Below are 14,053 nucleotides of genomic sequence, written 5' to 3'. Positions count from 1 at the left end.
CCTTGGTCCACCCTACATGGTTCTCAGAGATGCTAGTAGCTTCCTGCCTCTCTGCTCCAGGGGTATGCTCTGACCACAGGTATTTCCTTGGTTTCATGACGTGGGGAGTTAATGTCCCAAAAGTGATTCCTAATCAATGAAGCAAGTGATTAATGGAAAAACACCCCAACCTCAGTACTCCTCTGACATAGGGTTCTGAAGTACTTACTACAATCTCTCAGGAGGTCTATAGTTGTGCTGAGCCCCAGTTCCCGCACAAGAAACCAATTCAGTAATTCACCTGTGACTGGCATTTATTTATTTATTTTTTTGTCTCACTTGCTTACTGGGCTTCCTAGAATCACATCCTAAATAAATCACCTATCCCCAGATCCTTGTCTCAGGATTTGTTTCACGGGAACCCATTTTAAGATAGTTGGGATTTTGGAAGGATAAGCGATGCAGACATTGACATCACCAAAAAGTAATCAGAAAATCTTCAATTATGTATGATAATGGTGTTATTCACAGAGCTATTTTTAAAAACAAAAATCTAGTTCATGTGTGTGTATATATAGAGAGACAACTATTGGAGACTGGGGTTGAATACAGCATAGAATAGTTTTATAGTGAAACACCATGCAGCTTTAAAAAATAATTACAGCTATAAATATAGTATAGTCTTGAAGAGATATTCATGCTAAATTACATGAAGAATGAAAACCAGGTGACAAAGCAGTGTGTGGGGGCATGTGCGTATGTATGCATGTGTGCAATCCCATAAAAATACAATTATACAATTCCATAAATCCATATATACACACGCACACATTCTCTCTCTCTCTCTCTCTCTCTCTCTCTCTCTTCCTACACACATATACACACACACTTCCTAATTTTTCTTTAACAAATATTACCTTATTTGTGTCATTTAAGTGTAAAAAACAATGACAGGTTCTCTTACCCCTTGTCCAGGGAACTATGTCACCGTAGAACTCAGAAACCTCACATAAAACATCGGGAGACATTCTGCTGACCAACTGTCCCAATTTGCTTTCCTGGGATGCCATGAGACCAATTCTCAGTACTAAAATCAGTCAAACTGAGATGGTTGGTCACACTAGGAAATATTTATACTCTTTCTTTCTTTCTTCCTTTCTTTCCCGTAAGTGGACAAATGACAAAATAGAATGTCTCAGAGTCCTGGAAAGAAAGGCATGATGGGAGTGGAAGACATCATTATTATTCAGGAAACATACATTTTTTGCTGCAAAGACCCCAGGATAAAATCAGCGCATTTGGTTGATAATCCCCTTCACATGTGCATGCTAGTTTGGCTTTCATTTTCATCTGCAGGGAGTCTTTAACAGCTGTTACTGTCAGGCCTTTGCACTCTGTTTCCAAACCTCTAAGAACCATACAAGGGCAGGAATACTCGGAGAATGAAGTTGGAGGGGCTTAAGGAAAACTAGCTCCCTCACATTGTCATCTGGAAATTCACGTCCTCCCTTCCCCTCTCTCTCAGTTCCTTGCTCTCCTGCGTTGTCTCCCTGTGTACTAGGCGGAGATCCTGGGACGAACACCACCGGGCCTGTTTGGTATGCATGCCGTGTGGAAGGTCCAGATAGGAGCCTCTCGCTTCATTGTTCATTAGGGCTCTCTGTTAAATAATGTTTAATGTTATCTAAGGAGTTTAATGGCACAGTTATTGGAAATATTACAAAGGCAAGAGGAAAAAGAAGTCATCCCTCTTCTATTTTCCAGACCTGTCACGAGCTCACTCAACCCCCAAACCTTTCGCTACCTTGTTCATTTCTGTTTAATTTGTTGAAATTATACACAGATGATCTATGTCTGCCCTAAAAGCATGAGTTGCCCATCTCTCCATTTAAAGAAAGTGTTTAGCCCCCATTTCAAACACACTTATATGCTGGGGAAGGTCTAAAGGAAGCCTGGATGCTCACCTTTGCCATGTGTGGAAGAACCCAATACAAATAAGAAGTCTCTGGTAGGGATCCTAGGCACTAGTATATTTAGATACTCAACTAGGTGACTGTAAAGTATGACTCATTCCAATCTCTTCTTGTATTTCAACTCATTACTTGATTCATTCATTCATTCATTCATTCATTCATTCTTACATCCACCCACTCCTAATTGATTTATTGAATATCCCCTATGAGTCCAGCACTAGATTGCCCTGCAGAAGATAGAAAACAAGTGGAAGATACACTTCCAACCCTCAGGACAGTTAACACCCACTGGAGGAAACAAGACTCGACAAACACACGGGTGGAGTGCCCTGTAAGAGGTGAAATTGTCATTAGTGAGGGTAACTAGGCCATACTTTATAATAGGAAGTCATATTTAATAAGGTAAGAGTTTAAGGAGTAAAGGTCAGAGACCCAGGTTTGAGTCCTGACTCCTCAGGAAACCCATGCCAGTCACTTTCTCCTTTGAAACATTTTTTTTTCTCATTTGCAAAATATCCTCCAAAGTTTATAAAGATCAGCTTACATAATGTATGGGGACAGATTTTGCAAGCTTTCAGGTATACAGGATGTTTTCATTGTTGGTGATTGCATACTTACACTAGGGCTCTGTTCCCTATACTCTATCCCCAACCTCGCTTTCCCAATTTATTTTCAAAGTTTCTAGCTTCAAAACCTAGGCCTTTTCTTATTTGCATATTCATCTAGAGCTGAGATGATCTATTCTACTTTCTTAAAAACCTGCCATGTCTATTCCCATAACTGTGTCTTTGCTGATGCTATTTCCTCCTGAAAATATCTCTTGTCCCCAATTCCTTAATCTTTATTCAGCTTTCCCAACTCAATTTACTGATCTGCTTGGAATCAGGTACTTTCTAATTATGCTAATTCACACTGATCCCCCTTTCCTAGGATCTATCAGTCAATAATACATTGCATCATAATATGCTTCGGTTGACTTATTTTTCACGTTTATCTTATTTCACCAACTGGTTTGTAAATTCCTTCAAGAACAGGTACCATGGGTTACATTGCTTTGCTCAGCTACAAAGACTTGTGCCAAATTGATTGTATCAACACATACTTGGGGGATCCCTGGGTGGTGCAGCGGTTTGGCGCCTGCCTTTGGCCCAGGGCGCGATCCTGGAGACCCGGGATCGAATCCCACGTCAGGCTCCCCGTGCATGGAGCCTGTTTCTCCCTCTGCCTATGTCTCTGCCTCTCTCTTTCTCTGCCTCTCTCTCTCTCTCTCTCTCTGTGACTATCATAAAAAACAAACAAACAAACAAAAAAAACACATACTTGGAAGGAAAGAAGGAGAGAGGGAGGGAGGGAGGGATGCAAGAGAAAAGATAAAAGGAGGATTGGAAGGAAGAATTATTCTTCTCTATGTAAGGAGACTCCTAAATTTTTGACCCTTGATATGGTTGCTATGGCATCCACACAGTTTTAGGTGTCAAACTCAAAAACAGCAATGGCTGCATATCGCCTTACACCTATTACCTAACTCTTGCCCTAAACATACTTACCTATTCTTTCCCCATCTGAACCTTATCTTCTCTTCCAGTTTGATATTTTAAGCTTCAGTCATATCATGGCTAAATGAGATTATTTCTTCTACCTCGACTTCTTCCCTCCTTTATTTTAAAAACGAAGAGGGAAAAGTCTGATGATAGTTTCCTGGCAAGAATATTTAAGATGTTTGCTCTTTGATCAATACTGCTCGCAAGCCAGGGAGGGAAGGGTCTAGGCCCTGGCTAGAACCCTGCATTCGAGGCCTTCTGTTTGTCATCCAGCCACAATTGCCCCTCAGGCAAGTAGTCTCTGGGACTGGAACTAGTGCTCAACTGGATCCCATATCCCTCTTACATCACATTGTGAGAATGTAATTTCCCACCAAATGACCCACGCCACTATTCAGGGCCTGTGTCTGCCAATTACTGCATCTGTCTTTCCAAGGGTGAACTACCCCCTCAGTGTGCAACCCCATAGGAATGGCCAAAAGAAAGTGGTTTGTGGGCTGTGTGGACAGAATTTGGACATAAAAGTTGAGATGTCTACGTACGTTATGCGAAACATAGGTAAATTGTAAAAGAATTGGGGTGTACTAAAAGCTAAAAGCCTATATGGCAGTGCTCCAGGTAATGGGCCCCAGAATAGTAGGCTCACATCTGGCTTCCAGGTCATAATTCAGGTATTTGAGTGAAGGTATAAGGTTAAGAACATATTTTATGTAGGATTTTTATCTCAATATGATACTTCAGACATACAATATTCTCTGTTTATGCTCTTGCCACAGGACCAACAAATTAAGGACATGCCTAAACTAGAGAATAAGTAGTCCTTTTAAAGCCCTTTCCACCCCTCACTTGCTCTTATTAATTTTGAAATAAAACTTAAGAGATACCATTTACCAATAATGAAATGCATCAGTTTAAAGTGTATAATTTAGTGAGTTTTGACAAATATACAGACTTGTATAATCACCTGCCAATCAAGGTAGATCATATTTCCATAACCACTCAAAATTTCCCTTGTGCCCCTTTATTATCAATTCTCACTCGCTCATGATCCAGGAAACCACTGATTTGTTTTCTGTTGTTTGTAGATGCATTTTGCCTGTTCAAGAATTTTATCTAAACTGAATCGCGTGGCATTTATATTTTTGTATGTACCTTGTCTTGTTCAGCATAATGTTTTAACTTTACCTTTTTTAACTTTCGTAGATATATAATTGTAGGATTGTTTAGGTTTGTATTTTCCTGGGACGCCTTAGTGGCTCAGTTGGTTAAGCCTCCAACTCTTGGTTTTGCCTCAGATCATGATCTCAGGGTCATGGGATCCAGCCCACGCCCAGCTCCTTGCTCAGCACTCAGCACGGAGTCTGCTTCTCCCTCTCCCTCTGCTCCTCCCCCTGCTCGCTGTCTCTCTCATAAATAAAAATAAAACTGTTTAAATTTTTTTTGTATTTTTCTGATATCAAATGATGTCAAGTATCTTTTAATGTGCCCATCTGCCATTATTTTTTTTTAATATTTTTTTTAATTTTTATTTATTTGTGATAGTCACAGAGAGAGAGAGAGAATGAGGCAGAGACACAGGCAGAGGGAGAAGCAGGCTCCATGCACCGGGAGCCCGACGTGGGATTCGATCCCGGGTCTCCAGGATCGCGCCCTGGGCCAAAGGCAGGCGCCAAACCGCTGCGCCACCCAGGGATCCCCCATCTGCCATTATTATATCTTCCTTTGTGAAGTGTTTGTTCAAACATTTCCTTTTTTTATTCTAGCATTTTTTTCTTACTAAGTTGTAAGAGTTCTTTATTCTAGATTTTAGTCCTTTGTCCAATGTATGTGCTATAAATATATTTTCTCCTTGTAAGGTCTGCCTTTTTAAAAATAATTTTCTCAATAGCACCTTTCAAGGAGCAGAAATGTAAAATTCTAGTGAAGTCCAAATTATTATTCTTTTTTCTTTCATGTTTCAAGATTTCTGTGCCTTGTCTAAAAAAATTTGCCTATTCCAAATTACAAATATTTTTCCTAGAAGTTTTATAGTTGTAGTATTTATATTTAGGTCTATAATCCATTTTGAATTGTTTTTGTGTATAGTGTGGGATGAGGGATGGGGTTCATTGCTGTTGTTCGTCTGCTTTTCTTTGGAGATATCTAATTGCTCCAGAACCATTTGTTGAAAGCATTTTTCTTTTTCTATTAATATGCTTTGGCAACTTGGTCAAAAACAAATTGATCTTTATTTTTAAATCTATTTCTAGATTCTCTATTCTATTTTATTGGTCTGTGTCTCTACACTTACATCAATATCACTCTGTCTCAATTACTACGGCTTTATAGTGAGTCTTAAAATCATAAGCTGTGAGTCCTAAAACTTTATTCTTTTTTAAAAATGGTATGAATAGCCTAGGATATTTTATAACCATATAAATATTAGAATCAGCTAATAAATTGCTATTTAATAAAAAGCCTGGTGAAAATGTTGAACAAAACTGATATGAATTTATGCTTCAACTTGGGAGATTGAACCTGAACAATAGTGAGTCTTCTAGCCCATATATAATATGTCTCTTTTAAACTTTTCTCAGCTAAACCAACCTTACACTCCTGGCATAAATCTCATTTCTTAGTTTATAATCCTTTTTATATGTTGTGGACTCAGTTTGCTACTATGTTATTAATAATATTTACATCTATTTTTAGAAGGAATATTGATCTTGTGATGTCTTTGTTCAGCTTTGGTATAAGAATAACACTGGCCGCATATTTCAGTTTGAAAGTCTTTTCTGAATTAATTTGTGTTGGATTGATATTATTTCTACCTTAGATATTTGATATAATTCAATAATTCAGGCCTGGAGTCTTCCCTGTAGAAAAGTTTTAAATTATGAATTCAATATATTTAATAGATGTAGGGCTTTTCAGGTATTCTGTTTCTTCTTGTATCATTTTTGGTAATATAATCTTTTAATGGAATTTTTCCATTTCATCTAACTTGTTTAATTTATTGACATAAAGTTGTTCTAATATTTTCTGATTTTTTTCCCCCATGGGGAAATGCTCAAAATTTATTAAGTGAAAAAAGTTACACGTGATTATCTGTTTAATGTTTGGAGAATCTGCAGATATATCCTCATTCATTTCCAATATTAGTAGTTTTCCTTTTCCTATGTGCTTTTTGAGTCATTCTAGCAAGATATTTAATAATTTTAACTTTTCAAAGAATCAACTTTTGGCTTTATTGATTTCCTATTTTTTTGCTATTTCATTTATTTCAAATATTATTTTTTATTTTCTTTCTTCTACTGACTTTGAGATAATTTGTTCTTGTTTTTTTAGCCTTTACAGGAGATCATTGATTTTAGAGACTTCTTTCCTCATATACACACTTTACCTCTCCCTCTAAGCACTGTTTTAGGTGTTCCCACAAATTGTAATATGTTGTGACTGTATTATTATTAAGTTCAAATATTTCCTAATTGCCTCCATGATTTCTTCCTTAACACATAAGGTATTTAGAGGTCTGTTGCTAATTTTCCAAAATTGAGCGATTTCCTAGACATATATTTTTAAGTGTTTTCCAATTTAATTATATTTTAGAGAATATACCCTGAATGACTCCAATCCATTTAAATTTATTGAGACTTGTTTTGGTTCTGCATATGGTCTATTTTGGTGACTGTTTATGTGCATTTTAAAAGATACATATGCTTTTATTTTTGTATATATGCGTGCCATTAAATTAAGGTAGTTGATACTGATAGTTCAAATCTTCTCTACTCTTATTATCCCAATTTTCTTTTGACTTGGTTTATCAATTGCAAAGTGAGGTGTATAGAAACCTCCAACTATAGTTAGGTAAGTGTCAAGTTTTCCAGTCAGATTTAGGATTAGTATACTTTCCTCTTTGGTTGACCTACCCTTTTATCTTATTTTGCCTATAAAAACATGTCTTTCCTCAAATCTACTCTTTTTTTTTTTTCCTACCTTGTCTTTTATTCATATAGCCACTGCAGTTTCTTATGATTCTTTAGTTTGCTTGGTATACTTTTTCCATTCTTCTCCTTTTACCCTTGATATATTCATTGATTTTAGACTTCTAAGTTGAGGGGTTGATTTTTTTTTTAAATATTTGTTTTGTAATTTTATTTTTAAGCCATATACCCAACATGGAGCTTGAAATCACAACCCTAAGATTATAACTTGCATACTACACCAACTGAGCCAGCTAGGCACCCCTGAGAACTTGACATTTTGTCTTTGTTTTTGTTTTTTGTTCTTTCAGAACTGTAAAGATATTTACCCATTATCTTTTGACTCACACTATTTTTGATGGGAAGTCTGTAGGTTTGTCTGTTTTATTGTCCTGTATATAATGTATCTTCTTCCCTCTTAGATGCTTTTAGATGAATCTTTAGCATTGGTTTTCAGTAATTTCATTATGATGCCCTGTGGTATGGTTTCTTTGTTTATCCTGCTTGAGTTTTGTTATCTGGAGGTGTATAGGTTTTATCAAATTTGAGGAGGAAATTTTATTTATTTATTCAAATATATTTTTTCCTTCTAAGAGCCCAACTACATACATTATATTATTTGATATTTTCTCACAACATCTTTTCTTTCTCATTATTTTAGCTTTTTTAAAAAAAATTGTATTTATTTATTCACAAGACACACACACACACACAGATAGAGAGAGAGAGAGAGAGAGAGAGAGAGAGAGAGAGGCAGAGACACAGGCAGGGGGAGAAGCAGGCTCCATGCAGGGAGCCTGACCTGCGACTCAATCATGGGTCTCCAGGATCACACCCTGGGCTGAAGGCAACCCTAAACCTCTGAGCCATCTGGGCTGCCCTTATTTTATCTTCCTATGCTTTAATTTAGATACCTTCTATTGTTATATTTTCAAGTTCATTGATATTTTCTCCTACAATGTATAACCTACTATCCATTCATTTAGTTTTTAATTCTAGATACTGTATCTTCAAGCTCTAGAAATTCCATTTGATTCATTTTTACATCTTACATTTCCTTCCTTATTATGTTTTTATTATTCTTTAAGTCCTTGAACATATTTATAATAGCTATTTTATGTTTAGAATAGCTGCTATCTGTCCTTTTTATCATTTCTGCATCTGCTTCTACTGATTGGTTTTTCTCTTAATTGTGGGTCATTTTTCTTTCTTTTTTTTCTGTATTTGGTTATTTTTTACCATAGTAAAATGGTATTGCTGTATCTTCAACTCATCCAGACCATTGCTCTCTGCTTATGTTTCCCTCTCTTCATTGTTGTTCAAAAATTGCCTCTGAGCCAAGGCAATTGTAGGACTCACCTGGGTTGTTTAGCCTTCCTCAGGAATTATAGTCTTGTGATGCTTTTTATCTAATATCTGAAAACAATTCTTTCATATATTTTTTTTCTAGTGTTTTATGCCAGGAGGGCAAGCCCAGGACTAGAGATTAAAATATGGCTGGAAACATAAGTCACCTCACTTGGTTTTTAATTCCTTCATCTTTCAGATGTGGTCTGTGGTCGTTAGTGTCTATCACACCTCCTTTAGAAATAAATATTCCTCGTAATCTGCTCCCCAGTTGTGCCAGGGAAAGAGATTAAAGAGGGTGTACAGGTATGTATTTCAAAAAGGAATAGGAACACTTTCCTGAGAGTGATTGGTAAATATTTAATTCTAAGAAATAGAAAATAGGTATTCATGTCTCTTAGGAATCCAGACAATATTTGAGTATGGGGCTTAGACATCAGTCGGCTCTGGATTAAACATCATAAAGTTTGGCAAAAGCTTTTTTAGTGATGCTGTCAACTTCTGGGCTTTTCCAACACATCTTTTCCCACTAATCCAGGGATTCAGTTTACCCTGACTCTTTTCATCTTTCTGGCTCAAATTCTGTTATCTAGTAAGTGTGAAATAAATTTCGTATAAGATGCTAATGACTCATAAAGCTCAATATGTTATTCTACTAAAAATTTTTAGAAAATCTAAAACAGTAAATTGAAAGAATGAATCACTAATTGTGGGAGTTTAGGCCTCAGCCAGACGTATGGTAAAGAAATATGAAAGGACTGGGTGTCTCCCAGCACCCCTTACATAGACTAGCATGAATGGTGGGACAAGAATAAGCATTCTAACAAAGATCTAAGAAGAAAAGAAGACCGCCCACTATTTCACCTTTTCCATAACCCCACAGTCACTGCAAAGGTTGGTCTAGTGGAGAGATAACCTCTACCCCTCCCTCCCCTGCCCATTAGCTGGAGCCAGTGAATTATGGTGAAAGGCAGGAGCTCTCCCGCCTCTAGGGGGAAAATAACTTTAATCTCGTCAGAGCCCTGGAGAAGGGACTATTAAAAGAGTTAATGGAAGAAACTCCTGAATAGATGGGTCAGGCTGTGACAAACCAAAGTCATTTTTTGACTTAAGAAGGAAAAAAGAAAAAGAAGGCTGATGATATAGACCCTGTGGCTCTGATGGCCTCCCAGTCCCCTATCAAATCAATCCTAAATGTAGTAGAGTCCTGATAATTTAATGAAGGACTCAAGAGGTGATTTAGTGAATCTGGTCACAAAGGTAAAATGGGGAACAAGTACAGTCCAGCACAAAGAGTGTTCCCCCACATTGTTACCTGAATTATAACTAGGGTGAAATGCGGGATTATCTGTTTTAAAACATTGTTGACATCAGAGTGCAAGTTTTTGGAGTTTCAAAGGACCCTACTTAGAAAGTTCTCCTTAAATTGCAAATATATATAAGAATAAAGTTGGACTGTGGTTTAGCAAATAAAATAACTAAGTAAGCAAGAATTGAAAGAGGGATAAAAGGAAGATTTTAATGTCTGGTCAGCAATGAAAATATGCCCACAAAGTGAATTTTCCCAGTCACTCCAGGAGAAACAGTGGAATTAATTTTATATGTGATGGTTCAGATTTACCCAAATCTCTAGGATATTTGCAATAAAAGAGGGTAAAAGTCTTTTTGACCATGCTTATTCTGAAAAGATCTATCAAAGGATACATGATTGGGGGAACAGAAATGTGATTATAGAACTAATTTTCTTTTATAACAGTCCCAAATATAGATCTTCAAGTATGTCTTGGAAACAATGAGGTATGTAGCCGCAAGTCCTTAGACAACACTAAGTTAGTAAATTGGTCAGTTATTCTATTTTAGCTACCTGAATGGGCCCCAGAATTGAGAAACTGCATCTTTAGAAGCTTTTGGATTTCTCTTGGAGCTCTTTTGTGAGTGAATCATGTCTCATTTCAGGGGGACAGAAAACCAAAGAGATCTGGGCTTCTCACACTCTTAAAAATTATTGGGCTAATATCTAAATAGTACCAAGTGATATCTAGACATCTAGACTCCCAGGTCAGCTCCACCTAGTGTGAACCATCTGATTGCCTTAAAGGAGGTAAGAAAATGAGCTTAAATGCCATATACTGAGTATCTACTGTGTATCGGGCACTCTCAATATTTCATTTAAAGAAGACATTTTGTTTTATGGTGACTATAACTGATAATGCTATAGCGTATAATTGAAACTGTGAAGAGAGTAGAATTTCAGTGTTCTCACTGACGGAAAAAGGAAAAAAAAGGAAATAGGTAAGGTGGATGGATGTGCTAATTAACTCAATTGTGGGAATTCTTTCACAACGTATATGTATATCATATCAGCATATTGTACACTTTAAATATATTGTGACATTACTTGTCGATCATAACTCAATAAAGCTGGGGGAAAAGGAAGACATTTTTGTTTTAGAATATCTGACATTCACTTCCCCTTTCCAATTGTATCCCATTTCTCTTCACTGGCATGCCTTTACCTCATTGAATATTGCCTTGTGGAGAAATTGTTATCAGTAAATTCCCCTTACTCCTGAATAGAAAGTGGCCTCAGTGATCCAAACTAGGACAATTAGGATGTTTCTTCTCTGACACTTCAGGCATGACCAGAGAGCCAAAGAGATAGACAGTAATGGGTCTATTCCATCTGATTGAGCATGCTCAGACTAGTCTTTGTTACAAAATTATTGCCATCGTTTCAGTCTCTGAGCCTCCAGAGCTACTTTGGCTCAATCTCATCCCCATGCCTGATTCTTCAGGCTCTTGTGGATATTCTAAAGCCCCAATATTCTTTCAATAAGTTACTTTTCCTCAATTTACCCAAGGTATATTTGTTTATAATCAAAGCATCCTTATTGATATACTACCTCACTTACATAATTCTCAGATGTGAATGATTACATTTAACACTTATATTCATTCCACCGAGGAGAAAAGTATAGCAAAGAAAGCTTAAGTGACGTGCCCACAGTCACACAGATATTAATGGAGGACTCAAATCTAGGTGTGCTCGATCCTGAGTTTCAAATTTTTAACCTGTCTCATACCGATCCCCGTCTGTAATTTTCAAACCACTTGCTCAAAGATTATCAATGTTCCACATGCTGATCCAAGATTTTTCACTGCTGAAATTGAATAATGTCAGACTTGCCAATTTAGAGGAAACAATAACTTAATGGATAGAATGTTTTCAATTTTAAATTTTTCTCCCATAAATTTTTCTTAAATCTTTGGTGGTTTCCACCGCTTGTCTGTGAGGCAGACAACAAAACAAATGAACAAGCAGCAAATGAATATTAATGGCAAAACTCAGAAACAACAGATCGTGCCTCCCTCAAGAGCCTGTTTTTTGCATCGACATTTTGTGTCGCATACCTATAATATAGTCATTTTCTGCCAGTAAAGTTGTCCCTAGTTCAAATGCTGGAATTAAATACATCCATATTTCATAGTGTTATGCAAAAAGCACTATGATTTTCAAGCTGTCAGCCACCTCACAAAGTTTAAGACAAATTGCCCCAAATAAGCCTAAGACAATGGCAACAGAACATTTTGAGTGGTATTGGTCTCATCACCTTTAGGAAACTCAGCCCTTTATCTATATCCAAAGCCATCAGATTTTGAGGATAAGGACTTTGGCACTTGCTGGATTCTACAAGAATAATGTCATTTGTCAGCCTAACTGCAAGACCCAGAATCAGTTTAAGGGGCTTGAAATCTCATTTTAATTCTTGGCCTGGACACAAGTAAAATGCCTTGGGCCTTGAGAAAGGCCAGTGTATGGTATATTTATTGGCTGTGACTACAAATCTGGTTAACTTGATGGGAATTTATAGAAAAGGGATAAAGCAAAGCCAGATTTTGCTTTTGGCCATAGATGCATCAGGTTAATAAGACATAGGATAGTAGCCTGGCCTTAAGTCAGAATAGTTGCCCAGTCAGACTTTCCAAGGTTTGAAGATTAATATAATGAGAGTGGAATGTTGACCCCTGGATCTCCTTCCCAGCCTCCTAGCTTCTCCCACAGCAGAATCCTATTTTATCTATACCACTTCCTGTTTTATGATTTTTTTTCCTCTCAAGTTACCTCTCTTCCAAAATATATACTGCTTCTGAAATTTTCTGTTCTCCAAGAAGCTTGACCAAAATAAAACTATTTAAAATTTACTTTGGACCAGCAGTGGCAAAAGGAATAAGGAATACACGAGTGACCAAACCATAGGTGATCCTGCACATGTAGTTTATTGTCTAGCAAAACAAAACTTCCCCCCAGGAGATGGACTATCTACTGCCCTTCTCATCCCAAATATAAAGCTTACCATATCCTGGTATGCTTTCTTTAGCACATGGGATATAGTAATGTAAATACTGTATTAGTCTGTTGACAATGTGTTCTAATTTGAGTCAACTCCTCATTGGTATCATTATTCCAATGTCTGCACAAGTGTAGTCTCTAACTGAAATGTCCAAGACTGTAACAGATAAGAGCTCATTAATTTAGATGAAGTAAATTTTCAAATAAATATATAGGTAGTAAGGCTTCAGGGAGAGACCCAAGGATCATGGTCCCTTGGTGAGTCATTCCCTTAAAGAGGTAAAGCTGCTTCTCATCTTTCCTTGCAAGGAGCTGTATCGATTTCCATATGGTCTAATGTCCCTCTATTTTCCAGGCTCCTACCACCCACTGAGTTTAAAAACGACTTCTGTGACATCTAGAGACGGCTGGGGAACCCTTCCATCCCTCACCGCTGATCTTTATTACCTCATGTCACCAGGCAGGGCATTGGGCTCGTTTTGTTTACTTCCATCAGCCATTTATATTGAAGTATAACCCTAGATCCTAAAAAGAAGAACACTTTATGTCCCAAGTGAGTGATTCACACTCAACACTACGTTGACACGTTCTATAGGATGGAAAAATCTCTGTTCCTGTGATTTCAGCCTTATCAGCATAATTTTCTTGCACATGGTATAGGTAAATCATGGTTAAATATTGAATCATTTATCACCCAGTGCTTTGTAAGCCAGATCTCATAAAATCTTAGGAATAGATTGTGCTAACAAAGCAGCTAGCGACCAACTATGATTATCAAATTTTTCCTTCCACAATCTGTTCCTCATTTAGAGAGAAAATGCTAAGGAAATTAAAAATTAGTACGCTTTACCTCTTTATTGGTAACAATATAAAAGGTATAATGATTTTTCTTTAGAATAA

The sequence above is a fragment of the Canis aureus genome, chromosome 6, assembly GCF_053574225.1.
Source record: "Canis aureus isolate CA01 chromosome 6, VMU_Caureus_v.1.0, whole genome shotgun sequence".
In the NCBI taxonomy this organism is placed as follows: domain Eukaryota; kingdom Metazoa; phylum Chordata; class Mammalia; order Carnivora; family Canidae; genus Canis; species Canis aureus.
This window is presented reverse-complemented; position numbering follows the sequence as displayed.